Raw genomic sequence first — 13,525 nt, 5'->3', positions numbered from 1 at the left:
AGATGGGATGCACCTTTCTCAGAGGGGGAAAAGGATTTTTGCCCAGGAATTATTAGGGCTGATAGACAGGGCTTTAAACTAGAGTCAAAAGGGGAAAGGGATAAAACCAGGCATGTCAGTGATAAAATAAGGGATGGAGTGCCAGAATTAGAAGGAATGTGTGCTAGTGAGGTCCTTCGGGCTTCTCCACCAGGTTCTGCATGCTATGAGGTGCATTTGAAGTGTTTCTACACAAATTCACACAATATGAGGAATAAACTGGATGATCTAGAATTCTTGGCCCAATTCTGGAGCAATGATATCATCAGCATAAGCGAAACCTGGTGGGATGAGTCCTGTGAATGGTGTGTTGCAATATATGGTTACAGGCTCCTCAGTAGGGACAGGCAGGGCAGGCAAGGCGGTGGGGTGGTGCTGTATGTAAAGGAAAGGCTGGACTGCATGGAGCTTGCAGTTGATGATGGCAATGTTGAGATCCTCTGGGTTAGGATTAAGGGAAAAACAAAGAGGATGTCATTGTGGGAGTCTATTACAGATAACCCAGCCAGGATGACAACACTAATTATTCTTTGAGGAACTAAGAAATACATTGAGATTGACTGCCCTTGTCCTTATAAAGGACTTCAACTTGCTTTGTTTTCTCCCTTTCTTCATAGGGAAGATGCTTCAGGCCCCATATCATCTTTGTGGCCCTCCGCTGGATTCTTTCCAGGAGATCCCTGTCTTTTTTTTTGTACCGCGGAACCCAGAACTGCACACAGGATATCAGAAGTCAATAAGAAGCATAGAATCACAGAATTTCTAGGTTGGAAGAGACCTCAAGATCATCGAGTCCAACCTCTGACCTAACACTAACAGTCCCCACTAAACCATATCCCTAAACTCTACATCTAAACGTCTTTTAAAGACTTCCAGGGATGGTGACTCCACCACTTCCCTAGGCAGCCTGGCTCACTGGCTCGAGGTGCTCGCATAACCCTCACCTGGCGACGTGAAGAGAAATCTGAGGTCACGGGTTCGAGACGCAGCATGGGGGTGCAATGTCCCTCCTTACTAAAAGGACTGTGGTGGTTTTACTCAGGTGGGCAGCCGAGCTCCACCACAACCGCTCTCTCACTCCCCCTCTCCTCAAAGAGGAAGGGGGAGAAAATACAACACAGAGAACTCGAGGTTTGAGATGAGAAAGGTTTAATTAAAGGGAAAGGGAATGGGGAGGAAAAACAGAAACAAAAGAAATAATCAGTCCGCGCGGAAGCACAGAGAGAGAGAAAAAAATTATTCTCTACTTCCCATCAGCGAGCGGTGTTCGGCCACATCCTGGGAAGCAGGGCCTCAAACGCGTAGTGGTTGTTCAGGAGGAACAGCCCCCTCCCCCACGAGAGCCTCCCTTTTTATTGCTGAGTGTGACATCAGGTGTTATGGAATATCCCTTTGGTTGGTTTAGGTCAGCTGCCCCGGCAATGTCCCCTCCCCATCACTTGCCCACCCCCAGATTGCTGGCTCTTGGGGGCTTGGAAGGAGTCCTGATGCTGTGCCAGCACTATGCAGCAATAGACACAACACTGGAGTGATATCAGTGCTGTTCCAGCTACGAGTGCAGAGTACAGCACTGTGCGGGCTGCTGCAGGGAAAAGGTGACTCCAGCTCAGACAGACCCAACACAAGTGTCTAACAACCCTTTCGGTAAAGAAGTTCTTCCTAAGATCCAGCCTAAAACTCCCCTGGCGCAACTTAAGCCCATTCCCCCTCATCCTGTCACCAGGCACGTGGGAGAACAGACCAACCTCCACCTATCTACAGCCTCCCTTGAGGTACCTGTAGAGAGCGATAAGGTCACCCCTGAGCCTCCTCTTCTCCAGGCTGAACAAGCCCAGCTCCCTCAGCCGCTCCTCGTAGGACTTGTTCTCCAGGCCCCTCACCAGCTTCGTCGCCCTTCTCTGCACCCGCTCAAGCACCTCCATGTCCTTCTTGTAGCGAGGGGCCCAAAACTGAACACAGTACTCAAGGTGCGGCCTTACCAGAGCCAAGTACAGGGGGACAATCACCTCCCTAGCCCTGCTGGTCACACTGTTTCTGATACAAGCCAGGATGCCGTTGGCCTTCTTGGCCACCTGAGCACACTGCTGGCTCATATTCAGCTGACTATCAACCATCACTCCCAGGTCCTTCTCTGCCTGGCAGCTCTCCAACCAGCTCTCCCAGTCTGTAGCTCTGCTTGGGGTTGTTGCATTCCAGGTGGAGGACCTGGCACTTGGCCTTGTTGAACTTCATGCAGTTGACCTCAGCTCATCGGTGCAGCCTATCCAGATCCTCCTGCAGAGCCTTCCTACCCTCAAGCAGATCGACACACGTGCCTAGCTTGGTGTCATCTGCAAACTTACTGAGGGTGCACTTGATGCCCTCGTCCAGATCATCGATAAAGATATTAAAGAGGACCGGCCCCAGCACCGAGCCCTGGGGAACACCACTAGTGACTGGCCTCCAACTGGACTTGACTTCATTCACCACGACTCTTTGGGCCCGGCTATCCAGCCAGTTTCTAACCCAACGAAGCGTGCGCCAGTCCAAGCCAAGAGCAGCCAGTTTCTTGAGGAGAATGCTGTGGGAGACGGTGTCAAAAGCCTTGCTGAAGTCAAGGTATTTCCTAACATTCTGCACACCATCAATAAAAGAAAAAACTTTTTTTTTTTTTTCAGTGTTGCTTAATTAACTCAATAAACACATATGTTTTACTTAGTTCTCAGCTCAGCCTCAACTTTGTCTTCCAAACAAAGACTTCTGTAACATCTGCTGTCTTCCAAGACTTGGTCACATGTTAAAGGAAAGATGAAAACAAAACAAACACTCTTCAAGACAGCTGTTGCACAGGGTTCTCCAGGGATGAGGTGTTTTAGTGCAGGGGGTAACTGGCTTTGAGAAGGTTTAGAAACAGTCATGGAGTGTGTCTACACAGCATCAAGGGTTTCTGATTCTAATACTGCCCCTCATGACATGTAGTTTGGAAGTGTGCAGGACATTGCGATGGGACACAGCCAGGAGAGCTAACTCAGAGTGATCAAATTGATGTTCCTCATCATCCAGCGCCCCCTGCAACCTACCACCTGACTACCAAAAGCATGCCATGCACACCAAATACATGTCCTGTGAAGAGCAGCTGAGAGAGTAGGGATTAGCCTGAAGAAAAGAAGACTCCAGGAAGCATTATTGTGGTCTTCCAATACACAAATGGGCCTACACACGTGTGTAGTGACTAGACTAGACAAGACTAGACTAGAACAGAATAGTTCAGTTGGAAGAGACCTTCAAAGGTTGTCTGGTCCAACTACCTGATCTCTCCAGGGCTAAACAAAAGTTACAGCATATCAATGAGGACAATGTCCAAATGCTTCTTGAACACTGACAGGCTGGGAAAAAAAAAAAAAAACAGGTCTCAAGGAAGCCTATTCTAGTGTCTGACCACCCTCACAGTACAGACAACTTTCCCACTCTCCAGTCTGGACCTCCCTGGTGCGTCTGTGTGCCATTGCACACTTTCTCTGATCATTTACTAGTGAGAAGAGGTCATCACCTCCCTCTCCACTTGCCCTCCTAAGACAGTGGCTGAGAAAAATGAGGTTGCTCCTCAGCTTTCTTTTCTCCAGGCTAGACAACCCAAGTGTCCTCAGCCTCTCCTTATAGGACATCCCCTTTTACCAGTATTCCCTGTTTTCCCTTGGTTTCTCAACTGACAAGAAACCTGGTCAGAAAAACTCATTGTAAGAAACATCCTCTCATACTCTCACCAGTCAGTGTGACTGACCAGGTCTGGCTCCCTCACTGCCTCCTTTATCACTTGTTTGTCAGGTTTGTGTCCCCAGATGTGTTGTGCTTTATCCCCAGGAGGTAGCCAAGCACCACACAGACACTCTCTCCCTCCCTACTCTTAAGAGAACAGGGGGAGACACATAGGATAAATATCTGGAGAGGCTGTATCAGGGAGTGTAGTGATAGGACAAGGGGCAGTACTTTTAAGCTAAAAGAGAGCAGATTTAGACTAGATCTAAAGAAGAGATTCTTCACACAGCGGGTGGTGAGGCTCTAGAACAGGTTGCCCAGAGAAGTGGTGCGTGCCTCATCGCTGGTAATGTCTAAGGTCAGGTTGGATGGGACCTTGGGCAAACTGGTCTAGTGGGATGAGACTCTGCCCATTTCACGGGGACTGGAACTAGACCTTAAGGTTCCTTACAACCCCAAATATTCTATGATTCTATGAGCTTGCTGGGTTGTGTAGTCTGTGTAGACAGAGGGATTTCATTTGCAGTGAAAAAGATTCATTCTCCGGAATATTAACAGGTGCTTGAAAGAAATGGAATAAAATTTGTGGGTGTCCTAACTAACAAAAGGACAAGAAAAGATGATTCCCATATCAAACACGTATTTTGATTTAAGAGAAAAGATAGCACTGGAAATAGGTGTCTCTCCCTAGCTGACAGCAGGAAGAACAGTGATTGCATTGGTTTGATTCCAAGTTGATTCCCCTGGAGGACCAGGGGCTTGCCAAGAGCTCCCTGTGCTGTTCACAGTAGAGGCAGTGAATGGTCACTGTGTAACATAGCCAGGGCAGTTTCCAAATGTGAGGCACGGGAGAGAGCAGGGTAATACATCTGGATTACATTAGGGTATCCTTCTAGCCTCTGGACAGCAAAGAAGGAGGTGCCTTGGTTGGCTCAGTTGAAACCTTTCCCTCAGCAGGGAGAAGGAAAATCCATCCCTGTCCTTGCAGGAGTGTCCTGCCTAAAAACAGGGCATGGAAAGGTGATCCTTAGACCTCATCCATTTTCTGAATAAAGAAGGACAGTGCTGAAAATGAGATTCCTTCAGCAGCTGATGGAAGGAACATCAGGGATTACTTCAGTGTGTTTCAAAGCTGATTCCCCTGGAGGCCCAGGGACAGCTCAAGGGACATGAGAGAGGGGAGAGACAGAGAGGCATTAGACTGGAGCTGTGCTGCTGAGCTGGGCCGGGCTCCTGGGCCCAAGGGCAGCTCCTGGCAAGCGGGCAGCACTGCAGAGAGACAGCTCTGCCCAGGAGCTGCTCCTCTGCACAGCGCAGCAGGGCTGGGGGCACTGCCTACAGGGGACAAGGGCGGCTGAGAGAAGGGAGGGAGATGTTAAAAGCAGTGTGGAGGGGGGATGCTGAGAGCTCACTGCAGGAGAAATCTTCAGAGCCCTGAACAGGGTAAGTCTGTGGCTGCAGGGCAACATAGCAGTTGTTCCTGTGCCATCTCCAGATTTGCTGGCAAATCCCACAGCCTATGGGATCTTTCAGGAAAACTCTTTGGATATTTATCTTTGGAGAATTCTCTTTGGATAACTCTCAGAGTTTCTTTGGATAACAGAAGAATGACAAGCTCCAGAGCAGGGATTACCTACCAAAGCTATCAGTGGGACAGGACATGAGGGTTCCTTCTCACAGGACTGGCTGCAGGCTGTGCAAACAGGGTGCAAGCAAGGGTGGCCAGGGCTGTGGTGCAGAGCAGGGTCCCTGCTGTGCCCCAGGGGCTGTGTTCCGGGGCAGAGCCTCTCCCACCTGCGAGGCTCTGCACTCAGCCTGCCTGGGGAGCTACCCAGGACACTGTGGGGAGAAGCTGTGGCTGGAAGGACCAGAAGGCCAGGGCCGGACAGGTTCCTGCTGCTGGCATGGGGCTGCTACATGGGCCAGGCTCCTCATATCTCCCCAGCACCACCAGGGCATTTCTGGAGGAGATTCTTTAAAGGGAAGAACAACACCTGCCATAACTGAAGGGATGGCACTCTCTGAGGTCTCATTTTTCAACTTCCTGCTTGGGACGGCAGTCAGGGAGATGATAATTGTGTTGTTAGGATTGTAGAAGGGACCTAAACTCATAGAACATTATGGTTAAAACAGATTTGTAGGTCTTTGAGGAAACTCATATATTCACTCCACACCATTTAACCTACAGGCAGCACCAGCACAACCTTCTTTGTTTCTTGTGGGATTGGTGGATGTCCCTTTCATCACTTGTAAATAGGGAGATGCCTCTGGCCAGTGGATACCTGAGATGGACCCCTGGTGTTCTTTACCAGCAGCACTGATTACTGCTGAGATTACAGAGGATCTTCATGGTCTCTGTGGCATCCTTAGGCAGAGAGATGCAGAAATCCAGGCAGGAGCAAGTCTTCTTGAGATGAAGATGCAGTGAGGATACAGCCTTGGTGAGGATGTTTTCTATGAAATAAGGTTTAGTTTTTGCTCAGAAAAGTCTCTCTAACATGTCACTGTCTATTCCTCCATGGACAGGCAACCATGCCCTGAGGCAGCAAATGTCCAACAGCACCTTCCCCACAGAGTTCCTTCTCCTGGCATTCGCAGACACACGCGAGCTGCAGCTCCTGCACTTCGGGCTCTTCCTGGGCATCTACCTGGCTGCCCTCCTGGGCAATGGCCTCATCCTCACAGCCATAGCCTGCGACCACCGCCCCCACACCCCCATGTACTTCTTCCTCCTCAACCTTGCCCTCCTTGATCTGGGCTGCATCTCCATCACTGTTCCCAAAGCCACGGTCAATTCCCTGTGGGACACCAGGACCATTTCCTCCTATGGATGTGCTGCTCAGATTTCTTTTTCTTTTTCATTTCAGCAGAGTTTTCTCTTCTCATCATCATGGCCTATGACCGCTACATTGCCATCTGCAACCCCCTGCACTACGGGACCATAATGGACAGCAGAACTTGTGTCAACATGGCAGAAGCTGCCTGGGGTAGTACTTTTCTCTACGCTCTGTTGCACACTGCCAATACCTTTTCCCTCCCCCTCTGCCAAGGCAATGCCCTGGAACAGTTCTTCTGTGAACTTCCCCAGATCCTCAAGCTCTGCTGCTCAGATGCCTACCTCAGAGAAGTTGGGCTTCTTGTGGTTAGTGCCTGCTTAGCATTTGGATATTTTATTTATGTTGTGCTTTCTTATGTGCAGATCTTCAGGGCAGTGCTGAGGATCCCCTCACAGCAAGGACGACACAAAGCCTTTTCCACATGCCTCCCTCACCTGGCTGTTGTCTCCCTGTTTCTCAGCACTGCCACATTTGCCTATCTGAAGCCCCCCTCTGTATCCTCCTCCTCCCTGAATCTTTTGCTGGCAGTTTTATATTCAGTGGTGCCTCCAGCAGTGAACCCCCTCATCTACAGCATGAGGAACAAGGAGCTCAAGGATGCAGTGTGTGAAGTGGTAACTGGATATTTTCAGAACCAATAAACTGCTGTTCTTCCTCTGCATATCACTTATAATGTAGCTCATTACAGGCCTAGAAGTTGGAAATTTGTGTGTGGTTGTGTTGCATTAACTTATATTTGATTTATTTGTGATAGTGTTGAACACAGAAAATGTCATTATTCATCCCCTTCCATTTCTGTATCTACCTGTCCATGTGATTCTGAGACATGGAGTAAACGAGAAGCCAGGCTCTCTGTGTATTTCAATAAAAGAAAGGACCCTGCTGTGATTTGCTTGCCTGAGATCCTTCCTCAGAGACCTGTGGTGGAGCTGCAGGGGCACATGGATGTGTGCATAGGTGGAGGGAAAATGAGCCCTGGCACAGCATCACTGCCAGGGAGCCCCAGGAGTTATTTATTTTATTTTATTTTATTTTATTCATTTTTTTTTCCAAACTACTCTCTTTCACCTCCCACATTTTTTTCGGAGTCCTTGTGTTACTGTGAGGACTGATTCTTCTTGTTGCTGAAGAGAGTAAGCAGAGCATGGAACATACAGAACGAGTCTGTCCAATGTGGAGGCACCCGGGTGCTAAAGCATTCAAGATGCTAAATCAGGGAAAGGAGAGGTCTGCAACTCCAGGAAACACAGCAGGCATAGGGAAAACAATCTGTTGGATTAGTTGTTATACCTCTGGTAAAATTTCATAGACTGAATACAGTGAACCACCCTGTTATAAATGAAGTCTCAACTCTGAATTTAGTAACATAAAAGAATATTTATAAAAGGCAAGTAAATAGCGCTGGGTGCGCAGGGAGTCTATGCTCTACCAACACACACACGCACCCGTCGAACTTTCCAAATATATATAGGACATTGCTGTTACATATTTACAAGAAACCCGAGTACACCTATACATATGGATATCCTATCCCCGCTTCATGTTATAATTCTCTTTGTGGTGGTCTTTGTGGGTGAAAGGCTCACAGTTTCCCCATCACCATTAGCAACCTTTTGTTCCAGAATGCAGGAGTGGCTTCGACTGTCTCCCTTTTCTTCTGCACATGCTCTGCCCACCACAAGGTTCCCGAAAGCAACAAAACGTGATTGCTTTTCCCGCGTTTCGTTAACCCTTGAAATCACACTAATAATATTATTATCGTATAACATTAAACAATAAATGTTAACAGTTCTAACCAGCAACCCCCCCAGCAACTTCCATGCCTTAACAGAGGGGAAAACAAGCAATCCCAGATGGCAGGGTGTCACCTCAATCACCCTTCTTTGTTTCCTCTAAACTCTTTACATTCCTGATGACCTCATCATTAAGAGTCTGATGTTATCACCAACCACTAGGCTTTCCAACCCCCATTGCTACATTCCCAAATCTCCCCCTTCTTTATTAATATCAATCATTTTTCTGACATGAATTACCACTCCATATATAACAACCCCAAAACATCTAATGACATTGGAAATGAGTTGGACTTGATGATCCTTGTGGGTTCCTCCTTGTCAGGCTATTCCATTAGTCTCTGACTCTGAAGAAGGTGATCTGTCTGTGTGCACCCTCCATGGCCAAAATCCACTTGTGTGGGAGGCAGTCAGTGGCAGTGCCCCCCATCAGCTGGCTCTGCCTTCCCTGCCTGATCAGCACAGCCCTGCAGAGTGCCCCCATGGCCCCACACACCACAGCCCCCTCGCCCTGCAGAGCAACACCGCCAGCTGGGGGGGCTGTGGGCAGCATGGGCAGAGGCTGCAGGAATGGCTGCTCAGGCCAGCCCAGACGTACTGGACTGGGACAAGGCTGTGCGGGACATGGGGTGTCCCGGGAGCAGAGCAGGGTGCTGTGTGTTTACAGTGGTTCTGCCTGAGGAGCCCCAAGGGCAGCAGTGTGGTGCTGTGCTGTGCTGGGGAGCGGGGCTGGCCTAGGGGGCTGCAGGCTGTCTGAGAAGGTGGTGCAGTGGGGTTTACATCCTGCAGATGGCAGCAGCAGGGACACTGCTACTGACGTCCTCTTCTCCATTTCCTGTTTGTGTGCCATCCCAGCATGGGCTGTTCTGCTGGTCTGGTCTGGGATGGGCTGGGGAGAGGACAGGGAGGTGTGGAGAGCTGGGGAGGGTTTGGGCTGGGGTGGCCTCCTGAGAGGACAGCAAATGTCCAATAGCAGCTTCCCCAATGAGTTCCTCCTCCTGTTGTTATATATGGAGTGGTAATTCGTGTTGAGAAAATGGTTGATATTAATAAAGAAGGGGGAGATTTGGGAATGTGGCCATGGGGGTTGGAAAGCCCCATGGTTGAGATAACATTAGACTCTTAATGACGAGGCCATCAAGAATATAAAAGAGTATAGAGGGAACAAAGGAGGGTGGTTCAGGAGACTCCATGCAGTCTCCGGTTTCTTGTTCTCCAGATGGTTCTCTTGTTCTCCAGCCCTTAAGGCATGGATGTTTCTGGGTGTTTGCTGTTGTTGTTACATTCAAAGTTGTTTGACCAATGAAAAGTTGTTTTGAAAAGAACTGCTGTGGAGAGAAGGGTATAAGAGGGGAGCCTGCCCTCAAGATAAAAAAAAAAAAAAAAAAAGGCAACACAATGAAGTTACATCATCAATAAAGAAGCAGAAAAAGAAGTGAAGAGGAACAGGCTGGCAGAATGGAGACCAGGATGGGAACAGGCATTTTGATTGCCTCATGAAGATAGGTTTGGCCAGACTCAGCAAACCGCTCAGAGAAGCTCGTCGCTGGACATAGGCGCACTGGAGCTGGAGAGAAGCTCGAGCTGAGAGAAGTGGACCTGTGCACACAACTGCCTCTCGCTGGTAAGCCGTTGCGCATTATGGGGAATCATACGTCCTTAGGAACAAAGACTGTCCTGGTAAACTTACAGCTTATTCTCCTTATTAACAATTGGACAGTTTATGAGCCTGAAATATGGGACCAAACTGCGGTCAAGGTGTGGGACTCTGCAACTAAAAATGACAACGTTGCGGTGGGATTGCTTGGCACCTGGCGAGCAATCTCTGAGGCCTTAAAGAGCCATGTGGAGCCACAATCACAAACGTGTGGCTTGCCAGATAGTGAGGGAGCTGTAGGCTCCTTTACTGATCTGACTGCTATGCCACAGGCCACTCTGCTGCTGCAGCCATTGAAGGCCTTTGCTATTACGCCCCCTGCTGACCTGGACGTGCCTTTTGACCCAGGCCTCATTGGCCTTGCAAAGGAGATGGATATGTTTTTCTTCGATCCGGGAAGAACGGGATACAAAAGGCCTGAAGACCGAGTTGCTTGACAACTTAACGCGAGACATATTGTTCAGAAGCAATGGAAAATGGAGACTTGCTAGTAATCAAGTAAAGGAATGGAAAATGGAGACTGTTAAGTCATGGAACTTAAAGCATTGTTTGTTACCTTTCCTGAGTGTACGTATGTATAGGCATACTCAGGTTTAGTATGTAAAGCAATGTTCTGTATATTTAGAATGTTTGATGTTCGTGTGTGAATGTTGGTGGAGCGTAGACTCCCCACACACCCAGTGCTGCTTACTTGCCTTTTATACCTTTTAGAAATATTTGTTTTATAAATATTACAAAATTCAGATTGAGTTGAGACCTCATTTATAACACTGCCATTCACAGACACACGCGAGCTGCAGCTCCTGCACTTTGGGCTCTTCCTAGGCATCCACCTGGCTGCCCTCCTGGGCAACAGCCTCATCCTCACAGCCGTAGCCTGCAACCACCGCCCCCACACCCCCATGTACTTCTTCCTCCTCAACCTCTCACTCCTCGACCTGGGCTGCATCTCCACCACTGTCCCCAAAGCCGTGGCTAATTCCCTGTGGGACACCAGGATCATTTCCTATGCAGGCTGTGCTACCCAGGTCTTTTTCTTTGTTATGTTTGTAGCAGCAGTTTTCTCTTCTCACCATCATGGCCTATGACTGCTACATTGCCATCTGCAAACCCCTGCACTATAGGACAATAATGGACAGCAAAGCTTGTGTCAACATGGCAGCAGCTGCCTGGGGCAGTACTATTCTCTGTGCTGTGCTGCACACTGCCAATACCTTTTCCCTTCCCCTCTGCCAAGGCAATGCCCATGGCCAGATCTTCTGTGAAATTCCCCAGATCCTCAATTCTCTTGCTCAGATGTCTTGATCTGGGAAACTGAGCTTGTTGTTTTTACTCCTTGTTCACTTTTTGGGTGTTTCTTTTTCATTCTTTACTCCTATATGCAGATCTTCAGAGCTGTACTGAGGATGCCCTCTGAGCAGGGTCGACACAAAGCCTTTTCCACGTACCTCCCTCACCTGGCTGTGGTTTCCCTGTTCATCTGTACTGGATTATTTGCCTACCTAAAACCCCCCTCCATGTTCTCCTCCTCCCTGAATCTTTGGCTGGCAGTTCAGTACTTAGTTGTACCTCCACCAGTGAACCCCCTCATCTACAGCATGAGGAACATGGAACTGAAGGTTTCCGTGTGGAAAGTGATGACTGGACATTTTTCTGTAGCAATAAACTGCCCATGTTTTACATATAGCTAAGGTAAGTTCTTACAGCTGCAGAGACCCAATATATATATATATATATATATATATATATATAATTTTATGTTTTAAAATTCATTTCCTTTATTCACGATAGAATAAGAAATGTATTTTTTCATCCCCTTCCATTTCAGTATCTACTTGTCTCTTGTGACATAGAAACTTGGTGTGAAGGAGCCAGGCTCTCTGTGCATTTGCATTATAGAAAGGATGTAGCAAGGAATCGTTGCCTGAGATCCTCCCTCAGAGACCTGTGATGGAGTTGCAGGGGCACTTGTCTGTGTGCAGATGTGCACGGAAAGAGAATCTTGGCACAGCAGCAATGCCTGGGAGCCAAACAGCTTGGTCTGCCCAGAAGTGCTTTCCTTCACCACCCACGTTCTCCTACAGAGCCCTTGTGTTGCTGTGAGGACTGATTGTTCTTGTCGCTTGCTCACTGTTCTGCTGTGTGGCAGTCCTGTGTCCACAGACAGGGACAGGCCAGTGGCACTTCTCTAACACAGACGGCTCCATACCAGCATCTCCAGCATAAAAGGGGATCTGCTGAGGGCAGTGCCTTAAGGCTCAGATCTTCTCCTAGAGCTGTTGTCATGGATATTGCAAAGGAGTAGACTTGAAGGAGGCTCCCTGCTTAGCTTATTTCTCTTCTATGAGTCTCTGACTCTGAAGAAGGCCGGCTATCTGTGCGCAGCCTCCATGGCCAAGGAATCACTTGTGTGGGAGGCAGTCAGTGGCAGTGCCCCCCACCAGCTGGCTCTGCCTTCCCAGCCTGACCAACACGGCCCTGCAGAGTGCCCCCACAGCCCCACGCACAACAGTCCCTCACTCTGCAGAGCAGCACCACCAGCTGGGGGGCTGTGGGCAGCATGGGCAGGGGCTGCAGGAATGGCTGCTCAGGTCAGCCCAGACGTGCTGGGCTGGGGCAAGGCTATGTGGGACATGGAGTGTCCCGGGAGCAGAGCAGGGTGCTGTGTGTGTGCAGTGGTGCTGCCTGAGGAGCCCCAGGGCCATCAGTGTCATGCTGTGCTGTGCTGGGGAGTGGGGCTAGCCTACACAGTTGCAGGATGCCTATGGGAGGAGAATCTCCTGCAGATGGCTGCAGCAGGGACACTGCCACTGACCTCCACTCCTCCATTTGCTGCTTTGGGGCCTTCCCAGCCTGGGCTGCTGGGCTGGGCTGGGCTGGGGAAAGGAGAAGTAGGTGTGGAGAGCTGGGGATGGGCTGAGCTGGGCTGGCCTCCTGGGAGAGACAGGGAGGACCAGCAGAGCAGGGGCTGGGCTGGGCTCTTCTTCTCTGGACACCCTGGCAGATGCTGCTGCAGGAGGTCAGCATCAGCCCTAGATCAGCCCCGTTCAGCCACCGTTCACAGCACTGGGCTCCAACCCCAGCTCACACAGGTGGTTTCTTTCTTTCTGTGAGAAGAATCCAGAAGTTATCCCATCTTATATAAGGGGCCTGCCGCTGGTCAGAGCTGAGCCAATAAGCAATGTTGTCTGTGCTTCTCTGAGAGAATATTTAAGGAAAGGGAAAGAAAATAAATAAATAAATAAATAAATAAATAAATGCTACATAGCAGCTGGGAGAGAGGGGACTGATAAATAGCCAGGCAGTGGCCAAGTGAAGGAGGGGGAGGAGGTGCTCCAGGTGCCAGAGCAGAAGCTCTCTTGCTGGCTGTGGTGAGGACCGTGGTGGAGCAGGTAGACCCCCTGCAGCCCATGGAGTACCACGGTGGAGCAGATCTCCATGCTGCAGTCCATGGAGGAGACCAC

At 49.3% G+C, this 13,525-nt stretch overlaps 1 pseudogene across 1 annotated transcript; it reads left to right on the top strand.

Moving 5' to 3' along the window:
• Nucleotides 1-6,323: 6,323 nt before the first annotated feature.
• On the top strand, nucleotides 6,324-7,252 carry LOC311216409 (olfactory receptor 14C36-like; annotated as a pseudogene). Its single transcript has one exon. The product of its transcript is annotated as an olfactory receptor 14C36-like (transcript).
• Nucleotides 7,253-13,525: the final 6,273 nt, after the last annotated feature.

This window comes from Netta rufina (genome assembly GCF_964035555.1).
Source record: "Netta rufina genome assembly, chromosome: 18".
In the NCBI taxonomy this organism is placed as follows: Eukaryota; Metazoa; Chordata; class Aves; order Anseriformes; family Anatidae; genus Netta; species Netta rufina.
Note: the sequence above shows the minus strand (reverse complement) of the source record. Positions and strands in the feature narration are given on the sequence as shown.